The sequence below is a fragment of the Canis aureus genome, chromosome 20 (assembly GCF_053574225.1).
Source record: "Canis aureus isolate CA01 chromosome 20, VMU_Caureus_v.1.0, whole genome shotgun sequence".
Classification (NCBI taxonomy): domain Eukaryota; kingdom Metazoa; phylum Chordata; class Mammalia; order Carnivora; family Canidae; genus Canis; species Canis aureus.
This window is the reverse complement of record NC_135630.1, coordinates 47,102,377-47,130,304: the sequence shown is the minus strand read 5'-3', so window position 1 is coordinate 47,130,304 and position 27,928 is coordinate 47,102,377. Positions and strand designations below refer to the sequence as shown.

Here is a 27,928-nt window from a genome sequence, read left to right as displayed (position 1 = left end):
CCCAGCTATGGTTTTCTTTTTTAAAATTCCCCTGGCTATTCGGGGTCTTTTCTGATTCCACACAAATCTTAAAATAATTTGTTCTAACTCTCTGAAGAAAGTCCATGGTATTTTGATAGGGATTGCATTAAACTTGTAAATTGCCCTGTAAACCTTTGTTTTTAAAGACGTTATGCCACAGATATCATTGAGTTTATGTTTTAGGTAGAAACCACATATTGAGTGGTGATTGGCTTGTTTAAAGTCAGGTGGTGAGGGACACCTGGGTAACTCAGTGGTTGAGTGTCTCCCTTTGGCTCAGGTCATGATCCCGGGGTCCAGCATCAGGCTCACTGCAGGGAGCCTGCTTCTCCCTCTGCCTATGTCTCTGCCTCTCTCTCAGTGTCTCTCATTAATAAATAAAATATTTAAAAAAATCAAAAAGATAAAGCCAGATGGCAAACAACTGTAATTTGAATCCCCATCTTTAAATTCCATATCTAGATTTTTATATCATAGCTACAAAAATTTGAAGATAGAGAGGAAATTCACTTTCTAGATTAATTGCCCAAAACAAGTGACTGTCAGTGAAGTGTGAGTGCTTTATGAAAATATTATTTAAACCTTATTGTACCTCTACAGATGGCCTAGGAAGAACTGTAGTTCTTCATCTTGTCAGATGTGGTGCCTCTAAAAGAGACCTGCTAGGATCATAAAATACATCGTAGAGCTGCTCAAGGGTTTGGTAGGACTAAGTTTCCTGTAATTGCAGCCTTATTTGAAGGACTGTGAACACTCCTAGGTACGTAATTTGGGATAAAGAAAAATGCTTTAAATCAAAACTATGCCCTCCACTGTTGAGCCACAGCTATAAGTTGCTAGATAATATTTTCTAAAAAGCTTCTGACAGTTAATATTGAAGTTTTTGTGTCAGAAATCTCAGGTCACCAGCATTCATTCAGATAGTTTACTTTTTTTAAATTTTAATTCCAGTGCCATTAACACAGAGTGTTAGTTTCACATGTGCAAGACAGTGATTCAACAATTTGAAATATTTTTCTTTTTAATAAACCCTGTCAACAAAAGGCATTAGAATGAATGACTTGTAAGGTTTAACATCCCAGTTTTATAAATTCAATATATTCTGGGCTCTCTGAGAATAATAAAAGCTTTAGTTGTTTTGTTTTATTTTGTTTTTTTAATTTTTATTTTGTGTCCTCTTTGAATTAACTACTTTCTTAGTCACCTGTCTGTCCTTCCAACCTTCCTTCATTTTTTGTTTACTTTTGCTTTTGTAGCATATTGTTGACTTTTCTTGCATGCCTATAAACTCCTGGTTTTCTGTTCATATTTAAGAACAAGGCAGTTGAGTTGATGGGGGTTTTGGTTTGCATGAATGAGGATTGCTAATTGGCAGGAATATCTAAGGGAGAAGTAGATAAACTGTTTCAGTGGTAGGGGAAATTTTAAATGATTGAAGCTGGATTTCTTTAGCCAGAACACCAATGCCCACTTGAAATTGAGCTACTTCACTAAATGGTTTGTTTAGTTTTTGCTGTTTATTTTTATCTGAGGAAGAAAGGAAGATAAGCTCTGCAGTCAAACCACCATCTACCAACACCTTATTTAACACCTATTAACATTATCTTGGGAGTGGCTGGGTTCAAGGGATGCAATCATAAAACTTGGTCTTTGTTTTAAAATAAACCCATATTGTTTGTTGGTGGTGGAGTAAAATCTATTCAGATACTGGGAACCAGCATGCTGTCTCATTTTTACCATTTCTGTTAGTGGTCCTGCTGCTCTCCTTGTATCCCACAGTCGAACACTTGAAGTTGTCCTTACATCTTCATCTCTCTTCTAGAATTCAGTTTAGTAATTTATCTCACATCTGTTCCTCATTTTCATTTCCTCTGGAACTAACCTTTAAAGGCCTGGGTACTTTTAATAAATAAATCATATTTGTCAAGAATGAATCCACATTTGAAGGAAGATCGTTTGTATACTCTAGAGCCAGGTAGAACCAGATTTAAATCCTGGCTGTGTCACTTATTATCTGAATGAAATAAGGTACTTATCCTTTCTAAACTGCTATTTCCTCTACTATAAAGTTGATATAATCATAATCAAAAAACCATATAGGTTTTTTTTGGGGGGTTAAATGACATGAAAAATATAAAGCACTTTTTCCAGTGCCTGACACATGGTAAATACTAAAAATGTTATGTGTGGCTATTTTTTTTATTTTTTATTTTACACGTCAATTTAAAAATATTTCATTTAATCCAACATTCTAAATATATAAAATAAGAACTATAGTATTTCTTTCAAATATTTCTCTTTTGTATAGCAAGTTACTTCCAAATTCTTAATGACAAATCAATGGCTTCTAGCATTTTGCTCTATTATTAACCACTTACAATCCATATACTACTTACAATCTAAAAATAACAGATTTTTCTAATGCCTTTTTGCACGTCAGCCTCATCCTCAGAAATCTTGATTTTTCTTCCAGTTGTCTGGATAATAAAGTCACAATGTCTTAGCTGATATGGAAGGTACTTTCCTACTTGATCTCTACCTACTTTTTATTCTCCATTGATGTTCCATTATTTCTGCATATGAATGAACTGTTCATTCCAGCAAAATTTATCTGCTTATTGTCTGCAACCGTACGATTATATATTCCTGTCCTTGTCATTTTTTTCTGATGAAATGATCTAAATTATTCCTTGAATTCTCAATTCCAGTTTCAATTCCTACTTGAAATCTGAAATTCTATGGTTTTTAGTTTCTGCGTCATTTTGTCCCACATTTATGGCGTGCCTGTAGCATACTTTTATTAATATTTTTTACAAATATGACAAATCTCTAAAGTCAGGTACCAGGTGTAGTTCAACACCAATAAGTAGAATGTAAATGAAGAGAGACTAAATATTTGTGATTGGGTGTTTAAAAAGTTCATCCCATTGATGCAGCCAATCCAGTTGGCAAAATCCAGAATGAAGAATAACTCAAAATGCAGAAACTGTTATGCATACAAATATTCATGATAAGTGTGTTTATAATTGTAAAAATTTCAGAATAACCTTAATGTCTAACTATAATGAGCTCCTTAAGAAATCATAGTTCATTCCCTTGGGAATAAATATATATTGTTAAAAATTAGATTGTAATCTGAAAAGCAGAGTGAAATGCCTCTCCTCATATTCCTCACCATTTCTCAAACACTCTATGACAGAATTAAGAGGTTATACACATCCATTATTTCATTCTCTCTATATCACCTGATAATGTTGGTATTCCTACTGTTTTCCTATTTATCTATTTGTAGCACTGTAGCCTCTACTTTGGCAAACACTCTGAGAAACTTTGCTGATATTATAGATAATAGTCACAGGGCTAATCTACTAAGTACAATGCAGAAAAGTAGATCTTTTTGTCTTTGACCTTTTTTGAGGGAGCTTGTCTTCATAGGTTTGGGCTGTTACAGTCACAGATAGAAGTAAAGTTGAGTTCTTATGTTATTGCCTAGATAGGTGACCTCCAGTGTCTTTTATGGGTTCTAGCTTTCCCTAAGGGTAGTCACCCATTCGCAGAACAGGTGATATTTGTAATGTTTAGAAACTAATGCAGCATGGACACTGGCCAATCAGAACAGTGCCACACCCAGTAAGAATGGAAACTTGCATAAGTAAGTAATGAGGCCACACCTGTGCAATGGGTGAATACCCACCCTGGTGAGTGGCAACTGGAAAGTGACTTGTCCTTTAAGTCACACTTTGCCAGTAAGCCCAGAACTATTAGACTCTTAGGAATCAACTTGTCTTTCATGGATGGCTGAGCAAAGTTTTAATGAGACACTCCTTTAATACATTGAAAGCAGTTTCCTCATAAAATCCCAATAACCAAGGTAAGTAGGGTTTCCAACAAATTATACTGGGAAATCTGTACAGAGTACTTAATGAAGTGGCAAAGATAATTACAGACTTCTAATTAACTACTTAATTGCTATGAATTAGTAAATCTCCCAGCTTGGATGACTTTTATTCAGTTTCGTGGTTGAAAAAATACATTCTCTTCAACTTTCTTCTTATTCTTTCAGTGTAATTAACCATTTCCTTGTACCATTGACCTTTTCTAAGAGACATTTAATTACTGTTAATCCTTAGCTCTTGTTTTTAATCATCCAAAAAAATTAATGGCTTTAGCCACAGTAAGCACCTTAGCTTAGAACCAGGTCCATGTAAATTATAGAACACCGAGTCATAGGGTCTTGAAACTAATGTAGCCTATTTCTTAAATAAATGAGAAACTGTTCGAAACATCTATTACCATGAAAAGGAAAGCATTAGCTAATATTTTATGATACATTCTGGTCTTTGTTATGTGTTAATGCATTTCTCCTCATCATCACCTTTTCATTATAAAACAGAGAAGTACATCATAATGGCACAATTGAATTTCACCTTTAATCTAGGCCAACGAGCAGGAAAACATTAAGAATCTACTTCCAACAATCCTTTCTACTTACTAGACTCATTCACAGAAGCTTGACACAAAGACTCATTGATCCCTTTGTGTTGATTGTAGAAACTGGAAAAAAAAAAATCACAGAATAGAAATGAAATTTTCACTCCATGTGTTGATAGAGGAAACTAAGAAACTAAGTTTTCTAAGAAAAACTAAGAAAGTTTGTCATAACTAATATATGACATGCAATATGAGTTATCACACAGTTGTCTTCCTTAATCTTATGGGTGGGATAAAATATTCCACTGACTCTCGTTTTCTCCCGGTGGTTACTTTGAACAATTATTGCACCCACTTGCTCATCTACTCTTTTATTTTTTTATTTGATAAACCTGTTATCTCCTGAATGATCTAATCCAGAACAAAGGGAAAATGATAGTTCCTGACACATTTGAGTGTTCTTGCTAAAAATCCATTCCATTAACAATCCAAATGAGATCCCTTTCAGAGTCATTTCCTCCAACTTAGCAGGGAAGGTATGAAGTGATATATGGTGGAGAGGGGACAAAGATAAATTGTGTCTGAGGATACTGATCAGCTAAATGAAAATTATAATAGTCAAATATGTTTAAGATTTACTTTTTAAAATTTTCTTGTTTATATATATTTGGTGGCTGTGTTCCTACATAACATGGGGAAAACCAAAGGGGCTAGAGATGCGAGGGGAATGCCAATATTCATTTTTACTCTCCATGGGAACTTGGGAAAGTCATTTGACTTCTTAGGTCTCTGATTCATCAAGGATTCATTTTACTTGCCTTAACAGTACAGTTAATAAATAACACATATATATTTCTTAGTAGAATTCTTGCCATTTATTAGGTACTAAATAAATATTACCAACCAGTCCAACCTAAGTTCTGCATTGAACTAGCTACTTCTCTTTAAAAGCTAAATTCTAGGGGATCCCTGGGCGGCTCAGCAGTTTAGTGCCACCTTCAGCCCAGGGCCTGATCCTGAAGACCCAGGATCGAGTCCCACATCAGGCTCCCTGCATGGAGCCTGCTTCTCCCTCTGCCTGTGTCTCTGCCTGCCTCTCTCTCTCTCTCTCATGAATAAATAAATAAAATCTTTAAAAATAAATAAATAAATAAATAAATAAATAAATAAATAAATACTAAGCTCTATATAACTTCAGTTTTCAGAATTTCCCAGTGAGGCAGAGAGAAACAAAATATGATGGATTCTTGGGTGAATCTGTTCCAGCATGCTTCTGGCAGGGCTCACTAACTCCCAGCTCTGCTGGGATGTGGCCCTATCTACCACCAACTGGACTGTGCTGGCGGTCTTGTCACACTGAATTAATGTGCTTGCCTTGGCATTTACATGGAGCTGAGAGGTGAAGACTTCTCAAAAACAGAGCTCCATGATTTTCTCTGAGGGAGTTACTTATATTCACAACAGCACCACAGAATGTTCTTTCCAAGCTACAGTTGCTCACATTCTTTGCCATAGCCTAATTCCCCAAGCTGTGACCATCTCCCCACCATGCCAGTCTCTACCTCAGCTGTGTAAACTCAGGATGGAGGTTGGATTTTCCACACTGCCTTAAAGTCCTCATGCTGAAGTCCCTGGGATACAGTGAACATTAAGCTTGTGCAAACCTGGGGTGCAATATGGTTGCAGGTTCTAGTTTTCTAGTCACAACATGGCTTTCCAGCTCTTGAGATTTACAGAGATGCCTCAGGAAGAAAGCTGTACCCTCATCCAAAATACAGTGACCTTCTTGATGCAACCCACCAAAATGAGAGGGTTGGCAAACCCAGGAAGACAAGTCATGGCCAAATCTTTCCTGTTTGTTCGAAGAAGGTCTAACAGGCCTAGAGAGGAATGTTCTGTTTTCTAATTCTGTTGGAAGAATCATGGAATCAAAAAGATCATAGGGGGAAAAGTAAAAGAATTTTGGCATCCTTTATATATTTTTAATGTGCAAATAGTATTTTACTCCATAGTTCCTATAATCAAGGAATTCATCCATTATAGCCATGAAAGAGTTATGTAAAATCCTAAAATAAAATAGTAAAAATATTTTAGATACTATAAACTCAGAAATATTTACAGTGGTTTCAGAAATTGCTTTCTCTAATGAACATGTTCCTAAGCAAATTTATTATTAAAACGAGACTATAGGAGGCATAGATTTAGCCTATCTAAAAGCATGATTTTTTTTTCTTTTTTACAACTTAAGTACATCGTATCTGGGTGGCTTATGACCAAGGAATTTTTCATTCATTATTTCAGAACTTCCACTTAAAAATAAATGTTAGTGTCATAAGGTTTTAAAAACATTTTAATTTCATTGCCAAAAATTTACTTCTTATTAGGGTAAAAATAAGATTTAATATAACTTGATGTCATTTATGTGTGTGTGGTAGCAATACACACACACACACACACACACACACACACACATACCGGATGTTGCTGCCCTCGACTTTAGGACACAAGTCAAAATGACCATCTTTCGGGGCACCTGGGTGGCTCAGTCAGTTAAACTTATCTTAAGATAGTCTGACTCTTGGTGCTGGCTCAGGCGGTGATCTCAGGGTCATTACATCAAGCCCTGTGTGGGGCTGCACACTCTGCATGGTGTCAGCTTAGGATTCTCTCTCCCTTTCCCTCTGCCCCTCCCCTGGTTTGTGCTCACTCTCTCAAATTAATAAATAAATATATTTTTAAAAGACTGCTCATCTGTGTATACTAATATAGTATATAAATGGCCACTGAAGTATTGACATTGGTATACATGTTCTAGACAACAAAGGATAGGAAAGAATGAAGGAAACATTGTTTTCCTCTTCTATGTTCTCTTCAGATGTTCCCCCCAAAAGCGTCTGGGCAAAGTCTATCCCTACATAAGGTACACCAGAAGCCTTCATTTACCCACTAGAGAACTCCACAAGACAGCATGTCTTGGTGTCTAGTGCTAGAGGATGCTGCTAACTGGGTGAAGATGGGAATCGCCCTTTCCTTGTCTCCCAAGCATCCAATGCAGTGTTTAGTTAGGTGGTTAGTTATTCTTCCTTTGAAGTTTGAATGGAAAATCCCCATTCTCAGAAATTCTTCTTCAGACAATCTGAGATCCCCATATATGCCACGCGCTCTACTAAGTACTCTTTGGAGACTTATTTAAGTCTTAAATAAGTCTCCAAAATAAGTAAGGATGTTTACAATAATACTATAAGGAAGATATTATGTCCATTTTAGGCATGAAGAAACTGATCATAGAAAGGCTAAGTAACATATGCAAGTTTTCACATCAGAGGAAGGATCTGGGATTTAAACTTCAGTCTATTTGAATCTATGCTCTTATCTACAATTAAATGTGACTGGCCAAAATGTAGGTAGAATTTCAGGGTAGAAGTGTCCTCGTGCATGCTTACAAGGCTCCTTGCCATTTGCCAAGGTGGGGAGGGGGTGAGAGGGGAAAGGAGGCAGGATGCCTTCCCCATCCCCAAAGATGTCCATACTTAATTCCTAAAACCTAAAACTATATTACATTAAGGTAGCAGATTTAATTGAGGTTGTTAATCATTCGCCTTTAAAACAGGAATATTGGTTGTTAATCTGGATTATTTTAGTAGGTCCAGTAGTAGGGTCCTATAGAGCAGAAGAGGGAGACAAAGAAGATCGAGAGATGGGATTGTGAGTAGGCCTGGAGCCAATGCTGCTGACTTTAAGGAAGTCTCTAGAAGCTTGAATAGCCTAGGGAACAGATAGTCCTCTGGAGCCTCCAGGAGTGCAGACTGATTTGCTGACACCTTGATTTTAGCCCATTGAGACCCATTTAAGATTTCAAACTTCCAGAAATGTGAGACAATAAACATGTTCTAAGCTGCTACATTTGTGGTAATTTGTTACGGCAAGATTAAGAGACTAATACTAATACATGTTTGATTGATTGATTGATTGATTGATTTGAGTGAGAGAGCGAGAGAATGGGGAAGGGTAGAAGGAGAAGGAGAGAGAAAATCTTGAGCAGGCTTCCAAGTCCAGCGTGGAGTCCAATGTGGAACTCAGTCTTACAGCACTGAGACCATGACCTGAATCAAAATCCAGAGTTGGATGCTTAACCCACTGAGCCACCCAGGCACCCCCTAATAAGCATTTTAGATACCTTAGAATGTGCTGCACCTTCTCTTTTCACATTTATACAGAGGCATTCATCACTGTTACCTGTAGGGTGGTCTTACTCCAATAGCTAATTTCCTGGGTAACACCAGTGTTATAGGAAGCTCTGCCATGGACTCAGTATAGAAGCTATTTGTGATGGAAAGAAATTGTATTTTTTTAGGTATGAAAAAATGATTAGAGGTGGGACGCCTGAGTGGCTCAGTGGTTAAGCATCTGCCTTTGGCTCAGGGCATGATCCTGGAGGCCTAGGATCAAATCTCACATCAGGCTCCCTGCATGGAGCCTGCTTCTCCCTCTGCCTGTGTCTCTGCTTCTCTCTCTGTGTCTCTCATGAATAAATAAATTAAACCTTAAAAAAAAAAAAAAAAAAGAGATTGAAGGTAAGTCTATTAGTTGTTGCTCCCTGAACTCCTCCTTAAAATTTTAGTCAAATTGAACAATGTCAAGGGGTCACAATTTCGTTAGGGGTCAGTTTGGAGAGCACATGTTTTTGCTTGTGATTTTAACTATTGCACATTTGCAGTCATGATCCAAGTGTGCAAGGCAGGCCTAATTCTTTCACTTCCTTGTTATACAACATATAAATGAATGTGAGACAGGTCTACAGAAGGAGTGTGCATGTGTATATGGAGGCAGCGGCAAGGATTTGATGTTGATTTTGATAGGGTCTCAATTTAAAAAGTAAAATGTATTTTTTATTTCTTTATCAATTTTTTATTTAAATTCTAGTATATGGTAAAATTGGTTTCAGGTGTAGAATTAGAATTTGGTGATTTATCACTTACACATACCATCCAATGCTCATCACAAATGTCCTCCTTAATACCCTGAAAAGCAAAATTTAAAGACGAATGCGTTACCAGTACCAAAATACTAAGTTGCCAGAAATGGTATCTTCTGCCATTAATAATTTTCCCACTAGATGGCAGTATGGTGTAAGCAAAAAGGACGACTGACTCCTTAGCCTTGGGCTTCTCTAGTGCTAGTAAGGGATGCTTTATTGCTCTTTCAGCAAATCAGCCAGATTAACAGAATCAATTTAGATAGTCCCAGGGCAGTGGAGTCCCAGGGCGAGACTGATCGCAGGGCAGTGGAGTCCTAGAAAGAGCATGGATTCTGTAGCTCTCAGTGCCTTTGATTCCTAGCTATGGCACCCTGGCAGGTTACTTAGTATCTCAGGGCCTCAGTTTCCACATTTGTGTAATGGGTGTGAATATTACCCTCTTCCTCAGAGGACTGTCATGAAGATAAAATGAAGTAATATAGTTAAAAATCTTAGGACATAATAGGCAGCCAGTTACTAACAGTCGTTTCTCTCCCCTGCCTAAGGGGAAAATTAATACATAAAATTTAAATGGTGGGCCCTAAACTCATGTAATCTCTAGTTATGGATGTGATGAAATACAGCCTTGAAAAGTAAGGAGAGATGATTTATTCTTTACTGGGCTTCAGTCTGACCACGACTTTCCTAAAACTGCCCTAACCTTCTCTTCATGCTCTTAAATGCAGTTGCTGTCTACTCCATCTCTCCGTCAAAATTGAAGTTTATCTCCTGTGAGGAGTCTTGTCATCTTTCTCTGAGGTCTGCAATGCTGGGCTAACATCTCCTGCATCCTGTGTCTGCAGTGGCTTGGCCTTCGGTCTGTGGGTGCACAAGAATGCTGCCTAAATGGTGTAGTGAGTGGAACGGTGATTCCCAAAAGACATGTCTACTAGAAACTGTGAATGTGACCTTGTTTAGAGACAGGGTCTTCGCAGATGTAATTAAGGTAGGGATCCTGAGATGGACCCACTGGACCCTAAATCCAAAGATAAGCGTCCTTAAAAAGGCAGAGGAAGATTGAGGCAGAGAGGTGAAGGCCCTGGGAGATGCAGGCAGATTGGAAGGAGGCAGCTCCACAGACGGAGAAACCCCAGCAACCACCAGGGGCTGGAAGAGGCAGGGAAGGATCTCCCTGGGAGTCTTCAGAGGGCTGGTGGCTCTGCTGACACCTTGATTTCAGACTTCTGGTCTCCACACTGTGAGAAAATAAATTTCTGTTGTTGTAAGCCACCAGGTTTGCGGTTATTTGTTATGGCAAGCTAATACAGATTTATATCAAGAAAATCCCTGTCCCCAAATATATTTCTGCTGTTGCGAGAAATTCCATCATTAGGAAATTTATTTCTTTGGTTTAAATTGCAGCCTCTTTTAAAATAAAATACATAAGGTCCCTTAGGAAAGGTAACATATTTTGGAGAATGAATTTTTCACATTATGTACTCAGTGAACGGACGGCTTGGACCTGTAGAAAAGCACTGGGTTCTTGGAAAGGAGCAATTCTAAAAAGGTGAGGGGAATTGGCTCTAAAAGACCAGCTTGATTTGCAAAGCAACTTGTCTGGCATTTGGCCCAGCGATTCATTATTTCAATGGTTCTCAATGAGAGAAGCCAAGATTTGGAGAAATCTCAAGCAATATTGCCATCTAAGAAGATCCCACGCCAGACTAATTTCAGTATGCCTCTTGCCATAAGATAAGGCCCCTCAAGGCCAATGGAACTCCGAGGTGCTTTAGGACTAGCACCTTCCCCCCCAGACCATGATGCAGGTACTCAGCATCCCCCAATTCCTTGTCCAAATGGCCCCCAAACCATTTTCAAGCTACACACAGCTTGCATCTCTAGGTCTACCCTCCCTAGGATCGATCACACCACCAGCACGCACACTCCTAGGCCCACGGTGGTGAATATGAGAGGACCAGAAGTGGAAAGAAGGGGCTTCCTGGGCCCAGGACCTGTCACTTTTGGAACTTGATAATTCTCAACTCAAACATGGCTTTCTTGGTCTTTATAGAGGTATATCTGTCAAGCATTGAACATATTTTATTAAACAGTTAGCTTGGTCTGTAAATATTTAGACACATGGAATGTGGGTCTGCATTCACACCCTTTCCCAAAAGCGAAGGATGGACCTCACTCCAAGATATGCAATTCTTTAAAGACACTCCGTGAAGGCAGAGTAGTGAGCCAACAGCAGTCCATAAAAGTCAGGGCGTAAAAACAGAATCACACTGCTGGAAATGCCATGAAAAAAAAAAAAAAAAAAAAACTTGGAAAGGAATTGGCAGTAAAATCTAAAAATCACACCAAGCGTGCAAATGACTACATGGTAAAAGAAAAGAAGATATAGGCTCCACCACCTTTCATTTATTTGACTAAAAAAAGCAAAGTCTTTGAACTGCTGTTTCTTCAAATATAAAATTGGGATGATTAAATCTATACAAAAGAGTTACTATGAGAACTCAGAAAGGAGTACATTAAAGTCACTGCTTTAAGGAAGGGCACATACTGCCTGTCATATAAATTGTAGCTCTTGATACTATGGACAAGCCCTCTCATGGTATCGCTGGGGCTTGGTAGGAAGAGGCTCCTACCTTGCTTTCCAAAATTGACTTTTGCTTGGCCATTCACCCATGTATGATGAAAATAAACATCCTGAGACAGCATTGCTCATCTGGCATGCTCATGTTAATCCCCAGAGTCATAAATGTGAATCTTAAATGCGATTTTTAGTTTGGTTTAGCTCAGACCAGATATCTCTCTGACATGAAATAGAGAGCTGTTGTTACTAATTTTTAATAATTGGGTACTTTATGAGAAAAATAGAAGGGCTGCTTTGAAATGAAAACTCTATGTAATTTATTGAAAGGTAATTTGAGAATAATTACATATATTAAACTAAAAGTTATAAATGGCACACTCTTCAATTCCATTCTGTCTTTGCTAATATACAGGTGAATCCTAGGTCAGCTGGGACTGCTGTAGGAATGGCTTTTGTTTCACTTTAGCTCTGAGTTTCTGACTTCTTTCCACCTGCAGAATCTGTTAATTTCCTTTGTGAGCTGCATCCCTCTGGGTCCTCCTGGAAGCTGGGATGATTGCTTCTTTGTATCACCATCTTTGTTGTAATTGCAGAATTTTTTTCCTTCTGTAACTACAAACACTGAAAGATTTTAGGTAATAAAGTCTTTGCCAGGTGTATCTAGGAAGGGCTTTTCCTGCACCCTGGTCTGCAAAAAGCCAGCCTGCTCTCTGTGGGTTATTTGATGCCCAGGAATGACCAGCCTCTCTTTCTGCTTTCTTGGGTCAGTAGCCTTCTTCTGTCTTGACCTGGTTGTGTATTTGCCCTGTGTTCTCTGCCCAGTTAACTCCATGTTGTTCATAAAGCTGTGGTAGTGGGTAGACTTCTTTTTTTTTTTTAAGATTTTATTTATGTATTAAAGAGAGAGTGCATGCATGAGAACGAGAGAGGAGAGAGAGAGAGAGAAGCAGACTTCCTCCTAAGGAGGGAGCCTGGTGTGAGGTTTGATCCTTAGACCCTGAGATCATGACCTGAGCCTAAGGCTGAGGCTTAACAGACTGAGCCACCCAGGGACTCCAAAGAATTTTTTTTTTTTTTTTTTTTTTTTTTTACTCCAAGGGTTTTAAATGAACTTTTTCCCCCCCTTTTGATATGCAAAGAGGAGCTTTCCAATTAGATCATAGCTAAATATTGATTCTCTATTAAGCAGACATGTAAATACCCTTTTATTTCCTGTGTAACAGCATTAAACATCCTCCCGGCTACCATAGTCAAAATTTTGTAATTTGTAATGATCTGTACCTTGATCATTTGGTTACTGAAGTACCCAGGATACTGCAGGGTGAGAAAAAGAGAAGAGGATGGCCAACGTTGTATTACTACACAAGAAAGCTATAGCTGAGTGGTGACCAACAATTTCAATTCTAACTTTTAGGCAACATGCACTATGATTTTTTGGGAGCTTATCAATAGCTCAGATAAGAATACTGATGAATGTGGAAAGCTGAAAGAGATAGCTAATACACAAAACATTCAGAATCAGGAGACAAAATTATATTGGAATGATCAGTGGACACCAACAATGTCAAATGCAGGATAGATAAATATAAATTCCTCTACTGAAGCTGGAAAACCTGTCATTTCAGGTGAGGTGGGGAGATAATGTCTTAACAGCTGAGCATTTACAAGGGGCTCAGTCTTCACATCAGCGTTAGAAGTTGGTGTGGCCTTCAAAGCACTTCACGCTCTGGCCTTTACCTTCCTGTCTGCCTCATAGCTAATGACATTTTCTACCAACCCACTCTCTTCACACAGGTAATGGGGAGGTAGATTTTAGCTCAATGTAAGGAGGAATTTTTTAACAACAGAGCTGTCCAAAAATAGAATGAACTTTCTCCAGAAGCAGCCAGTCCCCCCAGCAATAACAGGGGTTCCAGCTGAGGCTTAATAACCTTTTGCAAAGTAATTGGAAAGAGAACTGAAACAGTATAACTAAGAAAATAGACTCTCGGATATAAAAAGTTCAAAGACTCTAAATAGATGCATTATTTGGGAGCAGAGGGGTGGTTTCTGGAGCTTGTCAGCCTGGTGTTCAATCCCCATCTACCACTTACTAGTGGCACATCATTAAAGCTCTCTGGCCTCAATGATCTCATCTGTAAAATGTGGACTGTAGTATTTTCTTCACAAGCACTATTCTCAGCATTGTCTGAGGATTGAGCAAGTTAACATAAAACTCTTAGAATATTGGCATATAATAAGCATTTAATAAATGTTAGTAATAATTATTATCTAACTACTTAAACCATGTTTTCTCCTCGTTAAAAGATAGATTTTCTTTGAAAAAGAATTGAAGTATGATTGATAAAATGATTGACACCTAAGCACCTAAAATGATTTAACACCTAAACTAATAACTGGTTATTAGTTTAGTGAAATATTTTGCAACGTATAATATCTAACATTTGTTATAAACCTGAGATTCATGATGAAATGACTCACCAGTGCCCAGATGCCAGAGGAATTCGGGGGGGGGGGGGGGGGGAATGAGGGAAAAGAAAAAAAAAAAGAAAGAAATTTAAAATTTGAAGATCATAATTCTCACCCCCAATAGTCCATGAAACAACATATGGACAATTAGGTACTAAAAGAGAGACTAAAAAAAAAAAAAAAAAAAAAAAGACTGCACAGAATAATCATTCTGATGTGCAGTATATTTGTTATTTTTTTCCTTATTATCATTGCATTCTTATTGGGCTTGAAAAATATGCATTTTTCAGGTTGAAGGATAAAAATTGATTTCAAAATCCCTACATAATTTTCTAAGAAATTCCTTCTTGCTCTGATAACTCACACGGAGTTGTCAGTATTATGACACATGTCAATTGTGCTTCTCTGTGAATAGTATTTTTAGGATATATTTTTTGACATTGTGGATTTAAAGAACGTTCTACACATCTTTTAACTTCTGTCTTCTATCCTGGTATTAACACAGTAGGACAGAGCACACCTATGCTCACAATTTCTAGCTCTTATGAATGGGAATTGAGCTGTCCTTCCAACCAGTTTTATTTCAGTTTTCTAACTGGACAATTCATGTATACTTCTGTGTAATAAGTACACATTTATGCGTGCACACACAGGCCCTATAGACCATCCAAAGGGAGGACAGGATTTCATCCCAGGTTTCTAGGTTAATATACTATGGTTGGGGTGGAAGAAGGACAAAATAAGAAGTGTGACTATAAGATAGATAATAACACAGGCAGCTGTTTACAAGGTGGGTACTATCAGTACTTTGGGGTTCAGAGATCTCTGGATAGATATGGGGACAGCTATTCTTTTTTTTTTAAGATTTATCTATTCATTTTAGAGAGAGAGAGTGCACGTGCAGTCACATGAATGGGAGGATGGGCAAGGGGAGAGGAAGAGAGAGAATTTCAGTCAGACTCCTCCCTGAGTGTAGAGCCCTGGGTGGGGCTCAATCTCATGACCCTGAGATTATGACCTGAGCTGAAATCAAGAGTCAGTGGCTTAACTGACTGAGACACCCAGGCACCCATCTTAGCTATCCTTAAGAGATGCTGCCACAGGGCAAGAGCAAATGCTTTGTGACCCAGGGCAGGATAAGCTCACAGAAACTCTGTTTAGTCATCTCCAGAATGAGCATACCAATGCTTGCCTCTTGGTGGTCATAAGAATTAAAGGCAAAGTATGGACAATACTGAAAATAGCCAATAACTGTGAGCTTGTTGGATGTGAATGCGGCTGAGGTTCAGAAAAATAAGTAGAGATCAGAGACGCACACAAAGATTTGAGGGAAAGCAACAGGAGTAGAAGTCCTATGCTGACAGTGGGGAAGGGGGGAAATTTGGAAAATGTGGAAAGAATGTGAGCAGCCCAGAAGAAAGGGCAGTGAGTTTTAAACTAATTGTATTTTTTTTAAATAATATAAGCAGGAATAGATCTATATTTTTAGCTTGTAGCTTCTATGATTGGGTACCCACATAAGAACTTTTATACAAAATGAGGTACAAAGTGAATGGTTATTTCAAATGAGGACTTGAAATTGTAATAAATTACAAAATGTTATAAATTTTTAAAGGTTGATTCCAAAAACATCACAAAATTTAGGAAAATAGCATAATATGATTGTAAACCCAAAAGGTTATATGCCACTAAATTGGATTGAAATATATTCTCAACAAAAATTCTTGTTATAAAATCCAATATATTCCCACTGCTCCATCGCCTCCTGACAAAGAAGGGTATATCAGCAAACAGAAAAACATGGTGGTTTGTTGTATTTGTTTAAAAGAATTTATTAATTTATTCATGAGAGACACAGAGAGAGAGGCAGAGACACAGGCAGAGGGAGAAGCAGGACCCGCAGGATCATGACCCCAGCTGAAGGCAGATACTCAACCACTGAGCCACCCAGGTGTCCCCTTGCCCTTTTTTTAAGAGCATGGCAGTTTTATTTGGGTGCAATTATCCTACCTTTGCTAATTTTTTTTTTTAAAAGCTCTTTTTGGGATCCCTGGGTGGTGCAGCAGTTTGGCGCCTGCCTTTGGCCCAGGGCGTGATCCTGGAGATCCGGGATCGAATCCCACGTCAGGCTCCCAGTGCATGGAGCCTGCTTCTCCCTCTGCCTGTGTCTCTGCCTCTCTCTCTCTCTCACTGTGTGCCTATCATGAATAAATAAAAAAATTTTAAAAAAAAGCTCTTTTAAAAAAAATTATTTATTTATTCATGAGAGACACAGAAAGAAAGGCAGAAATACAGACAGAGGGAAAAGCAGGCTCCTGGACGGGAATGGGATGGGGGACTCCAGCCCTGGACTGAGATGGTGCCCGAAGGCAGACACTCAACCGCTGAGCCCCCCAGGTGTTTTGTTTTTGTTTTTGTTTTGCTAATTTTACTTTACTTTTGCTAATTTTACAATAACATATGATTACACGAAGGTGATACTGGATCCCCTGCCAGTGAGTAGCCCTCAACATTAAACCTCACTAAATTTGTGGTGAATCACCTCTGCATGAGGACAATAGGAAGACTGTAGGAGTGAGCCATCCAGAACTATTGCTTTAGGAAGACAAATCTAGTGTGGTCATAACTAGAAAAGCAACTGCATATGGAGAGAGCAACATTTAGAATTCGAAAAAGTGAGAGACACCAGAGAATCAATACTCATTAGATGACTGACAAGAAATGGACAATGACAGAGAGGAGGAGCCAAGAGTGCCAGGATGTCGAGCTCAAATGATTGAGGGAATATACGCTAGAGACTTGGGCAAGGAAACAGCGACTGTCTGTAAGGAAGTCTGTCCACTTCCTGTTGGCCATGGGCTTCAGGAGGTCAGCACATCCAGTGGCTGGCGAGGAAGGAAAATACCTCCTTTCTGGTCTGCTTGACCACATCAAATACAGAAGTAGCATGAATGGTTATTCCAACACTTGCAGTCCTTAGAAATCAGAGAGAGATTGAGGTCCTCCTATGGCAACACTATCACCACAGTCTAGGGATACCAACTTAACCTGGACCCAGTTTTCAGGAGACCCCAAAGAGAAATATACTCATAGCAGGTAGAAGGCAAATTATTCTTGTTTATTGTGGGGCCTCTCTGCAAGCCTTGGATGGGCACTGTGCTATTCCGGGATCCACCATGTACAGAACTCCTTTTGCTCAGGTCAGACACTTCTCCTTAAATTTAATCCAGAATCCCAATCCCAACCACGGAAGCAGATAGACAACAAGTAAGAGCTCGTTTGCCCACAGTGCCTCTGCTGAGCTCGTCTGTTCAGGAGTCTGGGCAATAGCCCCACAGAACTTCTAGGTGAGATGAAGAGAAATTAGGAGTGGGTAGCTGGCCAACCCCAGGTAAAATGAAAACTCCAGCAAGAAGGAGACCGCACGTAGTTTCTGTCTTCAGTAAGGACCTGGAATCCATCTACCACCTTCCCTGACATGGACTAACCTAGAGAATGATTCCAACTACTTGGTAGCAAATTTACTTTTCTCCTCACATGAGGTAAGCGTTATTCTACAGATGAGCTGATGAGACTCCAAGTTTAGCTACTTTATGCAACTATAAAGGCAGCACCGGACTAATAGTAATGGTAGGTAACATAGCCACTATGTTAGTTCACTTCATGGTCACCACCACCCTGTAAAGTGGTGCTGTTATTACGGTCTGCATTTCACAGGTGAGCCAACTGAGGCATAGTGAAGTCAGGTAGCTTGTTTGAAGTCACACGGCTTACAAGAGGCTAGGGTCTGAATGAGGTCAGTTCGGTTCGAGGACGTGATATTCACCATGTTATGCGTCTCCAAGATTTCAAAGTGTGACTGCTGATTCCAAGCCATCTGTCTTCACCACTCCACCACTCTGACCTTTATCCACAACTAGATACCCCTCACATAGAGATTGGGAGCATACAAGTTGTCCCAAGTGCCAACAGGAGAAGTAAGAAGAGGAAGGAGTATTTTGCCAGAAAGGTCCTACTTTTTTTTTGGAAATGTAAAATGGGGATTGGAGATTTGGAAGTGCCCTGAAGAAAAGGAGCCTTAGGAATTTAGTTGTCCTAGAAATGTAGATTTGAGAGTCAGCAGCAGGAGGAAATAGAGCTATGAGGTAGGATCTGCTCCTGTATAATTATGTAATTAAAATAATGATACCTTAGAGTCATTTACTACTTTATAATTTTCAAAACACTTCTACATATATTATTACATCTAATCACCTGTAATATTTTAAACTTTAAGTGATACTGAATCTGCTGCATATTACAAAAAAATGTGTGAATGTGTTTCCGTTCCCAAGATAAAAGAACAAGGTAACACAGGGAGGCAGGGAAACCGGCAAATGTTGAACTCATGTGATGTGCCAAGAAATGTGCAAGATGTTTATGCCATTATTTTACTCAATCCGACGACAAATATACAAGAACAAAAATTACATCCTACTTTACAGGTAAGAAAACAAAGACTCAGAGACTTTAGGTAACTTGCCTATGATCACATAGCTAGCAGGCACTCAGGCCAGGTTCTCCGAGGTCTGTCCAACCGCAGGTCATTCATTCCCTTATGCAACAAGACAGCGTGCTGCTATTGCAAAGTCTTTGGCAGGGTGGGGGGCTGGGGGAGTACTCGGCCCTCTGTGTCATCCAGCACATGCCACTGCCCAAATATCTCTTTCTAGTTTTGGTGCTTCCTAGTATTCATTTATTAAGTTCTGTCTGTTTTACGTACATGTCACTCACACATTCAGACAAAATGAACAGACTGAAGATCTGGGAGTCTGTGTCCACGCATCCCCATGACCACCAGACTGCGACTCCTGCTCTAAGCTCAGTTCATCTGGTCCTGGTTACCTTTCACAGGAACAACCTTTGCTCTAAAATCAAGCTGCATCCCCATCCGTGTTGCTATTTCTCATTTACTAAGACTTGCTGAATTAACAGATTTTTATCTGCTTCCTCCATCCCCTCTGTATTCTTTAATATCTGTCTCCCAGAACTTCTGTTGACCTTTAGAATTCATCAATTTCAACCCTGACACCTGCTGTGCCTCCTCTAAGCTCAGTCCTCAGCTCAGGGAGCCTGACTGTTGACCACTTTTGCTAAGAGATTTTGGGGTCAGGAAGGCCATTCAAACAAGCATGACATCATATTAGATACAGACAGAAAAAGCCTACCATGCCAAATTGTATAAATGTGTTTGTTGATCAAGTTTTCCCTAGGCTGGACCCTTTTCTGGGCAGGATCTAGGCTACATGTTCAAAGCTACTTTTCAAGCATCTAGAATAAAGGGTCTTGAATGGGGGCAGTATTAGTGACTAATATCAATGAGTCTTGCATTTAGATCCTGCTTCCATTCCCTACTTACTGTGTGAGTTTGGACAACGCATCTTAAGATATTTAAGACTCAGATTCCCCATTTATAAAACTGAAGGAATATCCACCCCAGGGTTGTTACATGAATTAATGAATGAGAAACATAAGTTACCTATGGAGCACTCAGTGAGGCTGCTGCTACTAAGCTTTTATCACTAAGAGTTAAAGGCATAAGATTTTTGAAGATTTATCAGCCTGTTCAAAATGTTACTGTAGTTGCCTAGGGAGTGGAGTGTGAAAAAAGTTTGGAAACTTTGCTGCATGTTAGAACCACCTGGGGGAGCTTTTCAAAATTCTGATGCCTGGGGCATTGAGTGGCTCAGTCGGTTAAGCATCTGCCTTTGACACAAGTCAGGTCCTGGGATCGAATCCTGTGTTAGGCTCCCTGTTCAGTGGGGAGTCTTCTTCTCCCTTTCCCTTTGCCCTTCCTCCCTGCTTGTGCTTGTGCTCTCTCTCTTTCTCTCTCTCTCAAATAAATAAATAAAATCTTCTAAAAAATTCTGATGCCTATCCAATCCTGGTTTAATCGGAATGTCTGGGAGTGGGAAGGAAGTGTCCATAGTTTTCAAACATCCACAGGTGGTTTCAGTGTGCAATGAAATTTGGAAACAGCTAATAGAGAGAGAGTGATTTTCAGTGATTTTCAGCTCTTCAACTTCTATTTGAAGAACCAAAAAAAAAAAAAAAAAGATGAAGAAGAACCAGTGTCTGTCCACACTTAACCCCCTGGGAAGCACAGTGACCTTGGCTCCACATTTGGGTCTGCCTTCCTTCCCTTGGTATATGTACCCCATCATTGGAAACTTTTCTGAGCTCTTCAAGGAAATGGTGAAGGTAGGATATTAAGCAGTGGGCAGATGGGAAGGCTGTGGAAGGCAAAAATTCAGCAAAATAAGGGATGACGGATATAAGTCTTTGGGGGCTGCAAGATGATAGGAGCAGTTATTGAAGTCCTGATCGATTTCTCTCTAGGGTGAGAGCCCTTTGAATGTTTTCAGGGTAATTTCACTCCCACTTTTGCTCTTTCTGATGGGCTAATATAGAATTCTTCCCAGCAAAAAAAGGATGAGCTTTTCAACTAAAGCTTACAAACAATGCCCCTTCTCAAAAGACTTAATGAATAAGGAGGACGAAAGGTACCAGAGAGGGTATTCTTGTGGAGACAGTCAAAGATGAACAAAGCTAGACACTAGCTAAAAGGGTAAGGACAGATTCTAATCAGTAATATCCTATTGCAATAGGGAAAAGGGCCCAATGTGAACTCAACTTTGATTTGAGCAGAGATGACTGGGTGTTTTAAAGGGAGGGTGAGAGAGGAGAGAGCAGGCCACTGAGGGTTCAGTAGGGTCAGGAAGTGAAAGATGACAAAAAGCTGGAAAGGGTTGGTCCATGTGAACCCCATCTGGGTTAGCGAACTGGTGCTTCTTTTTTTTTTTTTTTAAAGATTTATTTATTTATGATAGACATAGAGAGAGAGAGAGAGAGAGAGGCAGAGACAGGCTCCATGCCGGGAGCCCGATGTGGGACTTGATCCTGGGACTCCAGGATCGCACCCTGGGCCAAAGGCAGGCGCTAAACCGCTGAGCCACCCAGGGATCCCCCGAACTGGTGCTTCTTAAAGTTAGGCTTCTTAAAGTTAGCACCTAGGTAGCTCAGTCAGTTAAGCAGCTGACTTGGTTTCAGCTCAGGTCATGACCTCCTGGGTCCTGAGATGAAGCCCTGCCTTGGGCTACTCGCTTAGCAGGGAGTCCACTTGAGATTCTCTCTCCCCCTCTGGCCCTTCCCCCACTCACACTCACTCAATCAATCAATCTTAAAAAAAGAAAAAAATGTTAGGCTCCCATCCTCCTGCTGAGTCCCTATCTTCAGGTGTTGGCTAGAAGAAAGAGTAAGGTCTTTTATATGAGCCATGAGTTTTCTCAGAAAGGAACTTCAAGGGGACCTGCAGAGATCATAGGGATGCATTTTAAGCTGCTGGAAACAGACCCAGGAGGGGTTTTGTTTTAGCTCTGACTCAGATCCCTTGCTCTTTTCTGGTCGTCTGTCTTCTCTTTTGTATCAATCCTGTGGTTCCACTTGGCCTGTCTGCTGTTTGGGGGAGAATATGCCAGAAAGAAAGTGGCAGGTAGCTAAGAACTTCCCACAGAAGTGGTGGTCCTGGCCTTCCAGGCCTCAGCCCACTAGCCAGGATCCAGCAGCCCTCGGGGCCTGGGAAGCTGCAGTGTTGCCGTGGCAACACAACGAGGCTGCCCCTTCCTGGACTCCAATTCCACGAAAGCTTTCTGGTATTTTTGTTTTTTGGTTGTATTTATGTAAAATTTTTTTTTTTTTTTTTTTTTTAGGATTTTGCAGAAGAGGTTATCCCACAAACCACTACTTTATCACAAGATGGGAAATACTATCATTTAGCTATTTCTTAATAGGCTACAGCCTGTCAGTGCAGGGGCCACTCTCCTGAAACTGTGGCCGGGTGGTGAGGGTGTACATGCTTGGACTGGACTCACTAGGTGGCATCACAGCTCTGCTTCTTACTGGCTGAGTGACATTGGCATTGCTTCTCTGCATCAGCTTCCAATCCTTTCAGTGGGATAAACTCGTGATAATTATATGATTAATATGTATAAAGTACTTACAACAGTTCCTAACAGATATAAGAATTACTTGCCATTATTAAGCACTTTGCCATTATACCAAAGTTTTCTATAACTTTCTACTTGCCTTTCCCTTTGGCAACAATTTATACTGTGGATTACAGATTTTTCTTAATATTTCTTATTTTCTGTGACTCAGACCCACTTCTGTCTTCTGATTTCTGCCTTTATCCTTGTTCTTATTTCTTCCAATTTTCCACCATCCGGGCAAATTAAGCTATTCCAACATTTTATCTATAGCCGTCCTTCTCTTGATGTCTATATATTCCCTTCAAACAAGTTCAATTTCTTCCTATAGCTTGTTCTCTCATAACAAGCTAGATGACTCCAAGCCTCTGCTCTGTCCTTCAGTGGGGTGTGAGGCCTCACTTTGTGGTTGGAACTTGTTTGATTGATTCAGTGGTTGATCAGCTTTGGCACCAGAAAGACTATGTCTGGGCATTGCTAGATGAATGGTATAATTAGCAAATTACTTAATTTCTCCAAGACCTTTTCTCCCAATAAAATGAGGGTAATAACAATAAGTTTCTACTTCATAGAATAATCGTAGGCATTAAATGTATATTTCATATCAAATGCTTGGCAGAGTGCCTGGTGCATGGAATGTGTTCTAGCTATTATATTCAACTTCTCAAATCCAGTGTGTCTAAAACCCAGTTTACTGTCTACCTCCTGCAAAAACCAACCTGTCTTCTAAATTTCTTATTACTGTTAATGGTGCTATCATGTTCTTAGTCACCTGTTTTCATGAGTTGAGTCAGCCTTGACTCTTCCCTTATTCACTTCACACCTGATGGATCAGCAAGTTCGATTGACTTTTGTTCAGGTTCCTGCTAATATCTACTTTTCCCTGCCTCCCCGCTCCTCATTTTTATTGTCATTGCCCTATATCTTGTTTGGCTTAATACAGTAATCTGCTGAATAATCTCTTTGATTTTAAAGCCCCATTACCTTTATTGGGATCATCCATTACTACTTGCAAAATCAGGGTCACAGACAATGTTAGAGGCCTGAACAGGATGAATGTGTGTGTGTATGTGTTTAAAACTTTAACATTAAATGTTCTCAGTCTTTGCAGTGTATCACAAGTCCTACTGTTTACTTTGCTTTTTATTCTGTTGGTGCCTCAAGATTTTTGGATTTGCAACCTCTGTTAACCCTGTTAATGTAAATCCTTTGATGATATAATGAGCAGAATCGCCCAAAAGTGACCCTGGCAGTTAGCTGAGACCTGGGACCTCTGTCAAGACTCAACTTTCCAAGGGATCTCCTTCTCCCACAGAGGACATCATAACATCCCATGGGTTCCAAGGTCTCCAAATTCTGGCTACCTGTCTTCCCCAGGTAGCCAAACACAGATACTCCCTACAGATAGGTGGCACCTCAAATTCAGACTCTGTAGAACTAAGTAATCTGTGCTTTCACCCATTACGATCATTAATTTTATGTGTCGACAGACTAGGCCAAGAGGTACCCAGATTAAACATTATTTCTGGGTGTGTCTGTATGGGTGTTTCTGGATGAAGTTAGCATTTGAATCTGTGGGCTCAAATCTTATAGAGTGGCTTGCCCTCCCCAATGTGTGTGGGCATCACCCATTCTGCAGAGGGCCTGAATAAGCAAAAAGGCAGAGAAATAAGGAATCCATCCTTTTTGCTTCCTTCCTGCCTGCCTGCTTGAGTCTAGGCATCAGTCTTCTGCCCTCAGACTGGTTTTACATCTCCAACTTCTCCAGTTCTCAGGGCTTCAGATGTGGACTAGAATTACACCATTGGCTTTCCTGGGTCTCTAGCTAATAGACGGCAGATCGTGAGACTTCCCAGCCTTCATAATCACATGAGCCACTTCCTTATAATATATAATTGGTTCTGTTTCCCTGGAGAATCCTGACTAATATATCCAGTCATGGCCTAATTCTCTGTACTTATCCTGTAACAAGGGAAAGTGGACTGTCAGCTACCGCTTAGTTATTTGTCAAGTTCATCCCCACCTTGAATCCAACGCACTTTTCTGTGGAATGAAAGGAGGATCAGGGCTCTCAACTACTTTTTTTTCTTCCTTCAGCCTATTTAAGCTTCCCTAATAAAGCCTATTTTTACTGCATACCATAGGAAGTTGTGAATTTTGTCCCAAACCCTAGTGTATTACTGGTGGGAACCCAGAAGTGATCTACCTTGCCAAAACAACCTGCTAGCTTTTCAGGTAAAGCTTTTGACCAACTTGCCTCTCTAGTTTCTTCTCCCATTCGTCCTTCCAGTTAATCTTCTATTCACACTGGGGTACTTAGCCTTTTAAGTCACTACCTTGTGGTTCACTACCTCTATGCTTAGTAAGCTCTCATCCCACTCCTGTCTCTTCCTATGGAAATCTTGCCCACCTTCCACCATCTATTTTAAAGGCCATCTAGGAAAGCTTCCCTTCAAGACCAATTCAGTTAAAATCTTCCTAGATGTTCTTTTTCAAACCATCCTTATGGCACCTAACACACATTGCCTTGGGTTGTGAAGATTTGGATACACTTTTTAAAAAATCCCTTTCTCCTTCAGAAAGAAGACTGCTGTTAATCATTATTGTATGTCCCATGGTTAGCACATACAGCTCTGCTTGAAATACTCAATAAATGTGTGGTGAAATAGGACTTTTGTGTCATAGCATATATGAAGAAAAGGTGGCCATTGAAACGTCAGGGGCTTTCAAAACTAACACAAAGGTTTTCTTGGATTTTCAAGACTGTACAAGCCAATGATTTACTGAATGCAAACTACAGCTGTTACAGCCTTTCTCTGCCATTCTGACTCATTGGAGATTATCCTCCAGGTCTGAATGTCTGGCAAGTACTCTTAAATGAGATTTTTATTGTAGTTACTATTGTTTTTCTAAGCTACACACAGTGGATAGCCCTGATATTTTTATTTAATTGTGTTTGGCACTTCAATTACTCTTAAGTTAAGCAGTTTGGTTAGGCAGCTGGGCCGCATTTCCTAGCGAGCCAGCTTATCAACAAACCAGCTATTTACTGTAGGTGGGTAACCACACCTATTTTACTCTTTTGTATTAAAATATATTTCAAATATGAGTGAATACTTGAAAAGAAGTCTGCATGATAAAATGTCTCTCATCTTATGTAAAACAGAGCTGTATCAACAGGATGTTGAATATCTGGATTTAGTGTCAAAACAATCTCAGTACTTGACATAAGCCATACATCTGCCAAGTATTTGCCTTTTTCTCCCACAAGATATTTGGTATCCTTTAGAATAAATTTTTAGATTTATGATATTTGGACTGATTTATTCTGACCTAAAATAGGGATAAATGGAAAGCAAAGCTGTCCATATCTGTATTCTTACAAACAGAACAGCTAGTTTTTTTTTTCTGTTGTTGTTGTTGTTGTTTTTTACTAAATTCAATTGGACATAAAGTGATTAAAAATTCCACTTCCAATCAAGAGTAACAGGAACTGGCTTTACTTTCTGTATGCACTGGCTGTTTGTGTCCTATGGGTCCTATGGTTGAGCCCCACCCCTCACTATGATGCTAGTAGGAGGTAGGACCTTTGGGAGGCCATTAGGTTCAGATGAGGTTGTGAGATTTAGAGCCCCCATGACGGGATTAGTGTACTTATAAGAAAAGGAAGAATGACCAGCACTCTCTATCTCTCTACCATGTGAGGACACAGAAGAAGGCAGCATCCACCTGTGAGCCAGGAAGAATATTGTCACCAAGAACCCAGTCTGCTGGCACCTTGATCTTGGACTTCCTATCCAGGACTGTGAGAAATAATTATCTGTTGTTTAAGCCACCCAGTCAATGGTATTTTTGTTATGGCAGCCTGAGTTGATTAGGATACTTTCCTGTCTTAAAAAATTTAAAAATGAGACAAAACATGCAAAGCAATAATTTTCAGACAGTGAACAACAGAGTGTGCATAACAATGATCCTTGAGAGAAAGGGTACAAATATGATGAGCCTTATGATTGTTCCAGTCTAATGACTAAAGAGAATTTTCAGCTAATGGTCTAAGGACAGGAATCATCAATGGAGCCTGATAGTCTTTCTGTGTTGAGGAAAACACATTTGGACTTCAGAGAGACTAAGGAAACTCGAATTTGTGGGACAGAATACCAGAGACAAAATAGTTTCATAAAGAGAGAGTTCCAAAGATCCTCAGAGAGTTTTTCCTTAGGGCTTTAGCTGAGAATTGATCAGTGCTCATTAACAAACAACTAAGACCTAGAAAAGAACCATCAGAAAGAAATAATAATAATAATAATAATAATAATAATAATAATAATAATATTTGGAGTTCACACAGGGTCAAGAGCATTTCCACCTGACAAAGTGGAAATATCTCCTAATATATCTGCACTAAGTGGAGTCCTTAAAAGGGTACTACCTTAGAAGTAGGATAAATTAGGCCCAAATAAAGGCTGTTCTATCTCCAATTAATGAATTTTAAAAGCAAGCCTCAAAAGGATGAAACAAGTGATTTAACTGTAACCCAGAACAAAGCTCCAAAATACTTAAGGAAATTTTTAAAAAAGGAAGAAATAAATAAAAAAAGAAAGAATAATTTAAAAAACTCAGCATCCACCACCATAAAATTCACAATATCTGGCATATACTGATAATGTCACATATACCTAACTCACTGGGGAAGGAAGAAACATGCTGTTTCTTGACTGAATGAAGAGAATGACTTTTTCAGCTTTTTACTTGGTGAGGAGGATACAGTGGGAGAGGACTAAAGTAGGTTTACCCCCCTCTACTAGCCCTGTCTCATAGTCTGTGGGCACCGGTGCATAGCATCTATTGTTTTAGCCTTGATTTAACATTGAAGAACACTAATATTTACCTCTTTGTCGCTATCTCTGAATACTTTATGGGGAGGAAAAATATATATCATTGGTTGGATTTCAATGAAAGAGAGTTAAACAATTTACCCTTCCAATTATGCCACCAATAACATAAGTTAAAAATTCCTATAAATAGAATTTTTCTGAATGTGTAAATAGCAAATAAGTAAGATCTATTTTTTATTCTCTTATTTTAAAAACAATAAAATACAACAACTTACCATGTTATAGCATTGAGTCTAAACCATACAAAGTCACTTAGCATGCTGTGAAGGAACTAGCAGATGATTTGGAGCCAGACACTTCCAGAGTTGGTTCTACTATTTATTAGTTCTATGGCTTGGGCAATTTATTTAAACTCCCTGAGTTCCAGTATATACCTTTATAAAATGGAGATAGTGACATCTCAGAGGGTTATTATACAGATTAAATGAGGTCATGAAAATAAAGAATCTCTCTCACTCAGCTCTTGACACTCAGTAGGTGATCATCAAATCTTATTCCTCTTTCCTTCCCTTCCTATATCAGTCTTGCCTAA

The 27,928-nt window shown here is 39.3% G+C and overlaps 1 protein-coding gene across 23 annotated transcripts in view; it reads left to right on the top strand.

Annotated features, from left to right (window-relative positions):
• Window positions 1–27,928, top strand: part of LOC144291774 (uncharacterized) — a 322,394-nt gene that overhangs the window by 95,171 nt on the left and 199,295 nt on the right. For 4 of the 23 annotated variants that reach the window (XR_013359261.1, XR_013359265.1, XM_077861542.1 and 1 more), the window contains exon 1: window positions 26,096–26,306. The exons of the other annotated variants lie outside the window; for them this stretch is intronic. The gene's annotated coding sequence lies outside the window, so the exon portion shown is untranslated. Of the gene's footprint in view, window positions 1–26,095; window positions 26,307–27,928 lie in introns of those variants that run through there. 23 annotated transcript variants of the gene reach the window in all.